This window comes from Podarcis muralis, chromosome 3, assembly GCF_964188315.1.
Source record: "Podarcis muralis chromosome 3, rPodMur119.hap1.1, whole genome shotgun sequence".
Taxonomy (NCBI): domain Eukaryota; kingdom Metazoa; phylum Chordata; class Lepidosauria; order Squamata; family Lacertidae; genus Podarcis; species Podarcis muralis.
Genome location: NC_135657.1, coordinates 72,846,949 through 72,856,551, shown reverse-complemented (window position 1 = coordinate 72,856,551; position 9,603 = coordinate 72,846,949). Strand labels below are relative to the sequence as shown.

The 9,603-nt window shown below is 41.2% G+C and overlaps 1 protein-coding gene across 2 annotated transcripts in view; it reads left to right on the top strand.

Moving 5' to 3' along the window:
• Window positions 1-4,896: 4,896 nt before the first annotated feature.
• Window positions 4,897-9,603, top strand: part of LIN28B (lin-28 RNA binding posttranscriptional regulator B) — a 97,700-nt gene continuing 92,993 nt past the window's right edge. Inside the window, exon 1 of one of the 2 annotated variants that reach the window (XM_028723054.2) lies at window positions 4,897-5,115. The gene's annotated coding sequence lies outside the window, so the exon portion shown is untranslated. Of the gene's footprint in view, window positions 5,116-6,220; window positions 6,596-9,603 lie in introns of those variants that run through there. The other variant, XM_028723055.2, reaches the window with a different exon arrangement.

The window sequence follows — 9,603 nt, the reverse complement described above, 5'->3', positions numbered from 1 at the left end:
TAAAAATGCAAAGCATACTTACTTACCCAGGCTTTTAAACAATAGCCATCTATAATCCAATGTCTAAACATATTTATGATTTAAGAACACTTCACATCTATGTTGCATTATGGCATAGACAGACAGACACATACAAATCATTTTGCTTGTTGTATAGAACAGCATACCAGTGCGTTGTGTAGAAAATATGCATGTATATTGGTTGATTAAAGTCAACATTGATTCAGATATACGCATAAGTGCCTCTTAAGTGAGATGGGCGCACAACCCTAGAGTCGGACACGACTGGCCTGTATGGGCAGGGGTACCTTTACCTTTACCTATCATTTAAATATAAAGGTACTCACTCTATATAAAGTACTCTGTGATATATATATCGCACAAAGCCCAATAATATTATATGTATTTAGCACACTGTAGTGTTAATTATAGTTATATGGCTCAGTTCAGAGAACCTGCAATAGTCTCACACTATCTATTCTTCCTTCAACCTGAGCGATAGGAGATCAAAAGATTCTGTATTAACTTTTGAGATAAGCACAGATTATTGTTATATCTAAACTTGGGAAACTGTGGTTTATTATAAATATGGTTAGAAAACAAACCAGGACCAAATCATGGTTTGAGTTCCTGTTTTGTTAACTAACCACATGCTGAACAAACCATGGTTCCCTGACACTGGCTAATCCAGAAGTGAAAACTTTCAAATAAGGAAGAAGACAATCAGATTGAGCCTGAGGTTTCAATAGGATTGTTCTCACAATGACAAACTATAACTTGTCGTTAACATCCAAAATAGCATTTTACTTTGTAATTCAGGAAAGTTCGTTTTTTAAAAGGAACTAGTTTTTTTTTTTAATCCTCTATCAAAAGGAACCATTCTGAACTAGTTCAGTTCAAGTTCATCCAAATTAACATTATAGTTCATAAAACAATCATTTTTAACAAAAAGAAATCAGCACTCAGAATATTACAAGTTGCTGTGCAGATCTATGGGGTCTAAAAATAAATCAGGGGGCACACAGATGTAATAAGATGTCTGACTGGATGTCAGCAGCTTCCCCCACAATGATATTCCATACTAGAAAAATATTTACCCTGTTTAAAGGTGCAAAGTAGCATGCACATGATCAAGCAGCACTCAAGGTTTTTATGGAAATTGTGCAGCAGTTAGGCCACAATTTCTTTGATATCCCCCCCCCCCCAGAAAAAATACAGCCTTTACATTATTGTGAGCCCCGGCTATTAGTCCTCAAAACTGACCAAAATAAGTTTATTCTACGATGTTTTGTTTATCAATGCCTTGAATTTATGAGCGCCTAACTAAACTTATTTGTTCTGTTTAATTGGCACCATCCTTTTTGTGTGCAGGCTGTGAATTGTGATATTTCAGCTAAGTTAGACATAAGAAAGGTTGTTACATCTCATCCATCTTCCTTGGAAACTCCTCTAGATAGAAGAGAAATGCTGACTTAAATGGCTGCAATAATTTTGGAGTGATGAAAATGACTGTTGCAGATGACTCAGACAAAAAGCAAAGCCAATTCTATTGACCAGCAATGGTGTACCACCCACAGACACTTAAGAAGGCACCTTCTGTCTCTCCCCAACCCCCCAATAATCACTTCCCATCTTAATTACTGAGTGCTCTGAAATGCATTTTCCTTGCCAACTAACAATGTAGCCATTTTTGAGCAGGAAGTTCCCCAAGGCAAGTCACTTGTACTGCTTGAATCTGGCTGTAAAGCGGTCTACATGAAACAGTTTTATTATTCTTATATAACAAAATGATTTAAAAATATAAATTATAGAACATTAAATTAATTAGTTTTAGTAAGCTAACATTTTCACATGGCTACTAAGTATAACCAAAGCTTGCCTACTCTGTATATCAGCGAGTTTTAAAGAACTATACACAGAATTTTAGATATCTTCATTGGGTTAGAATCTAGGGGTCAGCAAACTTTTTCAGCAGGGGTCCGGTCCACTGTCCCTCAGACCTTGTGGGAGGCTGGACTATATTTTGAAAAAAGAAAAGAAAAAAGAACAAATTCCTATGCCCAATAAATAACCCAGAGTTGCATTTTAAATAAAAGGACACATTCTACTCATGTAAAAACACGCTGATTCCTGGACTGTCCATGGACCGGATTTAGAAGGCAATTGGGCTGGATCCGGCCCCCGGACCTTAGTTTGCCTAGCCATAGGTTAGATCCATACCTACCTGAACAGGAAGTCCACTCTGGACTCAGCTATACAGCTGCAAATAAAACGTTTTGAATGTGTTGCAAAGTGCAATATACAATTGTGACACTAGATAGCAACTGTGAGCTATAGCAAATTCAATGCATTTTTCAAAACGATTTTTAAAAAAAGCATTTTCACAATGTTTTTAACGGGTGCAGATTCCACCTTTAACAGGGAGAAGGAGAAGAAAGACATTTTCCATTATTCCTTTTCCCATCTGCAACCCCTTATGCCTTGAGAATATGATCTCAGGGATAGTGAGTTACCTTCCAGAACAGTGGGATACATGACGCTTGAGGCTGCAAAGGAGATCAGTAAAAATGTTTTGCTCCAGTGGGTGCCTCTAAAGTCATGGCTTCCCCCAAAGAATCCCAGAGAATGTAGTCTGTTTGTCACAGAGCTGCAATCTCCAGTACCCATCATAATGTATTGTGTGGATATGACCTTCCATCCATCACATTCTGGATCAGTGAAAGCCAAATCCTTCATGACACATTTGTGTCAAAGCAAGTTGTCTTCTCCATTGCCCTGCCTTTCCCCCCAAGGCATCACTAGTTACAAGTGATTGCTATTATGGCTGAAACTATGAGTCTATATGTAACCAGCTTTGTACCAGCACAAGCCATGGGAAGTTAAGTTCAGAAACTAGCAGTGGAGGTTATTCTGATCTCTTTCAGACTCTGATATCTAGAATCCCTTGACTGAAGTGGTATGGGGCATCATCAAGCCTGTGTTTTATGACTTCACGGAAAGTTAATTGTGAAGAGTTGCGGGGGGGGGGGATCAGCTCAGATATGTAGGATTTCAGATCACCGTAGAGAATTGGCACAGTAATTTCAATAGGGCAGAGGGCAAGATTCTCAAGCTAGTTGTTCAAGGCCCTGCTCCTGATTTAAATACAAACTCAAGTGTACATCAAGAACATTTGATGTGGTCACTTAATAAAAGACCATGAGATGGATGCACCTTTAAAAAGTGCAGAGGTGATTTTTGTTGATGCCTCTTTTCATCTGCAGTTTTTCCAGAGGGCTAGTAGTTTGCCCAGAGCAGTGTGGGAAGTGGTGCTTGCTGCAAGGGGAATCCATGGAAATGGACTCCTCTCCCTTTTGCCTTTGATTAATTTTAGTTCTGTGAACACAAAAAGCCCTTCTGTGCATAGATGAGACAATCTGGTTCCAACCCTATGAAATAATAAAATCCTGATAAATAATCAAAGGTAATCCTTTATTGCCTTCTCTAAATGTTGTCCCTGGAGAGAGGGGTGGATCTACTATGAAACTACTGAAGCTTAATATTCAAGGCCCCTAATCTCAGAGGAGCCCAGAAGCAACCTGAGTCCACATTGCTTAACATTTTGGGTTTAGTAGACCCAATTTGAGTCACACAACTCAAATTGAACTTGGTGATATTACACATGCAAAGCTAAAGGGTAAAGGGGATGCCTGACCATTAGGTCCAGTTGTGATTGACTCTGGGGTTGCGGCGCTCATCTCGCTTTATTGGCCGAGGGAGCCGGCGTACAGCTTCCGGGTCATGTGGCCAGCATGACTAAGCCGCTTCTGGTGAACCAGAGCAGTGCACGGAAACACCGTTTACCTTCCCGCAAGTATTTATCTACTTGCACTTTGACGTGCTTTCGAACTGCTAGGTTGGCAGGAGCAAGGACCAAGCAATGGGAGCTCACTCTGTTGCGGGGATTCGAACAGCCGACCTTCTGATCAGCAAGCCCTAGGCTCTGTGGTTTACACCACAGCGCCACCCACATATCTCTGAATCACCTTTTACCAACCTGGTGCCCTCCAGGTGTTTTGTACTACATCTTCCATCAACCCCAGCCAGCACTGGAGGAGGCTGATCAGAGGAGTACTACTAAACATCTGGAGGGCACCAGGTTGGGAAAAGCTGCTCTAGATAAAAACATCTATCTATTTTAAGTGGCATATACATCTTTCTAAAGTATAGCACTTCCCCAAGGCTAATTTCTACTTAAATGGGAAGCGGTGCTCAAGTAGCTACCATGGGTATAGCCAAGCTGCCCCCCCCCAAAAAAAAATCAAGTAAAGCAATACAAGATACTTAACTGAGGTTGTGTATTGTGTTTTTAATATTTGGTTGGGAGCCGCCCAGAGTGGCTGGGGAAACACAGCCAGATGGGCTGAGTATAAATAATAAATTGTTATTGTTATTGTTATTGTTACACTCCTCCCCCCAACATAAAGCCTGCTCCTCCAGCATAAATCCTGGCTATGCCCATGTCTCAGGTACAAATCCAGAACCTTCTCAGAGGGGTTGCCTCACCCCATTCCGAAGTAATTCATGAGGACCACCTTAAGATGGAGGAGGAGTGTAATAAGAACAATAACAATAACAATAATAATTTATTATTTATACCCGGCCCATCTGGCTGGGTTTCCCCAGCCACTCTGGGCGGCTCCCAACCAAATATTAAAAACACAATACAGCATTAAACAATTCCCTAAACCTGGGGTCTAAAATAACCCCCTTGCCCCGGGCCACGGGCGAACTAGAGGGCAAGCTGCCTTTGGGGGGTGGGGGGAGGCGTGGTGCGCAGAGGTAGAGCAGGGGCGCCTCCGCTCTCGTCGGCGAGGCCGGGGGGCGCGCGCGCGCGGGAGGGCTTCAGCAGGTGTGCGCCCGCGGCGGCGGCAAATCAGCGGCTGCTGCAGCTGCGCCGCCTCAGCGTCGTCGCTCCCGCTCGGCTGCAGCCAGCGAGCGCCGCTCTTTCCTCTCGGCCTCCTCCTCCTCCCCCCCTCCCCTCACTGCTCCTCCTCCTCCTCCTCTCTTCCATCTTTCGCGGCGAAGCAGCAGAAGCCCAACCCTACTCGGCCGAGCAACCATGGCGCGCGGGAGGTAAGCAAGCCCTTCGCCTCCCCGGCGCCCCTCACACGGCAAGGGGGCGGGGACAAGGAGGGGAGGGAGGGAAGGAGGGTGCGCGCGAGACGGTGTGTGCCACCTCCACCCCCTTGGAAAGACAAGTTGTTGGCAGGAGCGAGCCTTGTGTTCCTGGGTGGCCACTGGGATGCTGGAGAGGTGGGTGCACTTCCGGGTTCACACCTATATTAGATGATTTATCCTAGGACTTCTCCTGTCAGCCCTCAAACGCCCTGAAGTCAGGCGTGGAGTCCCGCTTGGTCTTTAAAGACTCGTGTGTGTGTGTGTGTGTGTGTGTGTGTGTGTGTGTGTGTGTAAAGACCAAGCAGAGAGAATATATATGAACCATATATAAATAAGAATTACACCCATCCACACCAGGGCCGGATTTAGGTTTGATGAGGCCCTAAGCTGCTGAAGGTAATGGGGCCCTTTATAGGTCCAGCTGTCCTTTGCCAACAACAAATTGTCGCTGTTTTTTGTGTATTGAATATATGGTAATTTATGGACCTAATAGGTATCTAAAACCATTTGCACATAAGAAATAGGAGCCTACACAACACAAAACACTTGCTGTATGTAGTTTTCATTTTATTTTTTATCTTATATTTTGGAAATGTACATCCAGGTTTTTTTTCCCTTTAATTTTTTTTTGGGGGGGGGCAAGAGAGTGAGGCCCTAAGCTATAGCTTGTTTAGCTTATACGTAAAGCCGGCACTGTTTACACGCACAGACACACACACACACACACACACACACACACACACTATATATACACACACACATTATATATATGTGTGGTCTGCAGCCACGAAGCCAAAGCCTGCATCGCCAACGTGCATTTGAATGCATTAACTCGCTTGCGCCAAGGTTCTCTTCTTTCTCTTTGGAAGCCAGGTAATGGTGCCGCAAGTGAACGCCAGGGGGCGCCGCGTCTTCTCCTCCTTTCTCTCTTCTCCCCCCCCCCCCCCCTTCCAACCCCGCCGTCCCTTTGGCTCGCCACTCCCCTCTCCCCCTTGTTGCAAGTAGATCTTCTTTGTATCTCCAAAAAGCCACTAAGGAAATAATCTAATCGGGGTGGGAGGGGGTGGGATGCTAAGGGAAGAACCGCAGCCCAGCCCTTCGGAGGAGAGAGCCTTAGGCTGCGAAGGTGGTGGGGATGCAAGCGGAGGAAGAGAAGCGAGATGGGCAGCAGCTTATATTGTTTTGCTAAGCACCGCAGGGCGTGAGCCTTTTCAAAACTGTCTGCGAGAGCAGAGAGGATGGGACTGGCCTTTGCATCGACTTTGTGCCCAAAGAGTCTTGTTGGTTTTGGTTCTTTTTTTAGGAAAAAAAGCAAAACAAATGCACCTTCGTAACTAGCCTACCCTTTGTGGTTTTTATAGGGGAAGTGAGGGTGAAAGGCAGGTCGATGCTTGATCATTTGTGTAAATCGGGGTCCTCACTAGGATTGTAAAATGTAAGTAATAGGCCGCCATTTTGAACTGTTTCATGCAGTAGAAAATGAAATCCTTGGTCTTACGTTGTTTCTTTGTTGCTTCCCCCCCCCCCTAATTCTTTCCTTCCTCTCCCCCCCCCCGCGCCTGCCCCCATTGCTCCCAGTGTTGCTATTTCTTCTTCTGTTAAGTTGTTGCAGTGCTATGTAGCAATGATTCTAAACTCCTTGTGAAACTGGATGTATTGATGGCATGTAATGAAAGGGAAAATAAAGAACCTAAAATTATATAAGCTCTGTTGCCTGCTTTTCTCATACTGAAAAAAGGAATCTAGTTAAATTGGTCTGGTGGGCATAAACGGGAGTGCTTTGTACTAGGGGTAGGGTGCGCTGGATTTCTGTATTCCTCTAGTCAGGAAAAGGTTTGCTTTCCCATTTGGAAACAAAAGGTAACTTAATATATCCCACAATACATTTGAAGTATTTAAGTAGGCTGTCTTCTCTCTCAGTGGTTCAGGCTCCTGAGAGACTCTAATTAAAAGTTCCCTGGCCATTAAAGTTGTGTAAAGGTAAGTTCTAGTAAACCTGAAAAACAACAAAATCAAGTCAAAACTGAATTTGAACTACCTTCTTAAGGTGTTTTAGCTAATACATTTCAAGACACTTGCAGCAGCAATAATATATATTTATCTAGATTATTAAAAAATATAAGCTGAATGATTGATGGTGTATAGTAGAGTTTTACATATGCTTTACTCTTTTCTTTTGAAAACTAGATACAGCCTAATATACCGTACATATCCTTTTATAAAAACATCTTCCCCTTTCAGAAGAGCTATATTGCCCATTAAAAATAAGCCTAAAAGGAGTATTATTAAAATTAGGAGCACCCTAAATTTGCATTGTCTAAATAGTCTTCAGGAACAGTTCTGCTTAATTTCAGAAATGTCAATCAAACAAATTAATTTTAACCAAGCAAAGCCATTGGCCACTGAGAATAAGCTACTGATAAAATGTCAAGTAGTTAGCACTACAGTACATAGAAATCAGGTGGTTGGGCCATTCTATTATTATTTAATGAAGCAGGGACACCTGACACAATTTGGGAAATGACTAATTTATAGTTATATTGAATCTGGAGCCAATGTTAGTTAAATACATTGTCTCTACAAGAGTAGCCATATTGACCAAAAATGTACATTAAAAACACTGTTGTGATCTTATATTTTTGGCTCTCGTAATTTACTGTGAAACAACTGACTTAATAGAAAGGCTTTTTTATATTTTGCTGCTTAATATTACCCCCTTGCAGCCATACTACAAGGTGTGAAAACCAAATCTGCAGAAATGAGCATCTTAACATGCTTGCGTAGTGCATATTTAAAAAGGATTTATTTTTTAATGATCTAAAAGGCTGGAATAAAAATGTGATGTATTAAAATAAAAAAGGCTTGTGTCAGGATTAAAATCCTTCACTATTGCTACTGACAGAATGAAGTGCTCCCATGTAAACAGTATCCTCAGAGCACATCTCTTGAGTGGAAAAATGAGGTATAAAGAGCTAAGCATTGCACATAATTCTTTGGTTTAGTTTTAAATTGTATGGTTTAGGGAAATGTGGCAAAGTCATCATTTTGCCTGATCGCTTTGATACATACCAGAGGATCTCACTGTAACCAGTATTTGTTACTAGATGGCAGTTTCTGGAGCCATTTTAAAGATTTTAAAGCTGTCCTAGTACACAATTGCTCCCAATGAATTAAGCAGAAACATCATGACAGTTTCCCCAATATAGTTATTGTTTGACTTCTATGTTACTTCACCAAATTTGTAAAGCTAGTTATGGTTTGCAAAAATATTGGAGGATATGCATTTACACAATAGCCCCTCCTGTGACGCTGTATGATGTCGCTGACCGGAGTGCTGAAGCAAGACAGCCATCTTGATCATTATGAAATCCAATTGCAAACATCCTCAAGTTCTGAAATGATAGCATTATTAGAGTAAGTCACTGTATCTTTCATTTTATTCCCTTATTATATATTTAACAAATTGTATAAGGCTGGTTTTGCAAAAAGCAGGTATGTCTGCCTGGTGTATTGTGCTTTATACTTGGGTGTTGAATACTGTGACCCTTCTATATTGATAATAACTTATCATAAGAACGGCCACCTTAGAATTGTTTTAATCTAGCAAACTAAAGCAGCAATAGATTTTAGGGAGGGTAATAGCCTTTCAAACTCTCAAAACTTAGTCTATCATGAAAGCTTAGATTGCAGGTCTGATCCTTAACAAACCCGTTGGGTGAGGTCTACGTAAAAGTTTCAGCAGAATTACGTGTATTATTATTATTATTATTAGTTTAAATATTGTGAAGCAGAGCATAATGTATTTTGGTGAAGCTCTTAGAGAAACAAGCAGAATAACTGAATAAATGGGGTGTTTCATTTTTTCCATGAAAAACACTCCATACAGTTCACTACAGTTTGTGTTCTTTCCATTTTAAAATATTAATATTTAACACATGACTGCTTGAAATCATGTTTCTAAAAATAGAATGAATTGATATTCAGGGTCCTCAAATTAAAGGCCAAAGGTGACAAACCAAGACAAAGGTCACACAGCTCATTTTCAAGCAATCAGATTTAACTTTGCCTCATGCTAGAACAAAAACTTAACTATACAGAAAAGAAATGTATCATGTCACCCTTAAATGAGAAATGCAGGTTGTTTTACAGGTTTTGAAGTAATAGGCATTTACAACTCCAGGCTAAGTGTAATGAACTTGTTCATATCTTGCATAGCAGCGTGTGAGCTTTAGTATTGCTATTTTAATGGGAAATTACCTCTAAATAGATACAATCTCTAAATGTTAATGCAACCATGTCTTTACTGATTTCATCATTACAGCACATGTCTTGTCACAATTTAAACAAGCTGAACTAAGATCTTAAACTTTTAGTACATGAGTACTAAAAAAAATAATGTTTTGTTGAATGAATTTAACATTGTTATGTTTTACCGCTAATTGG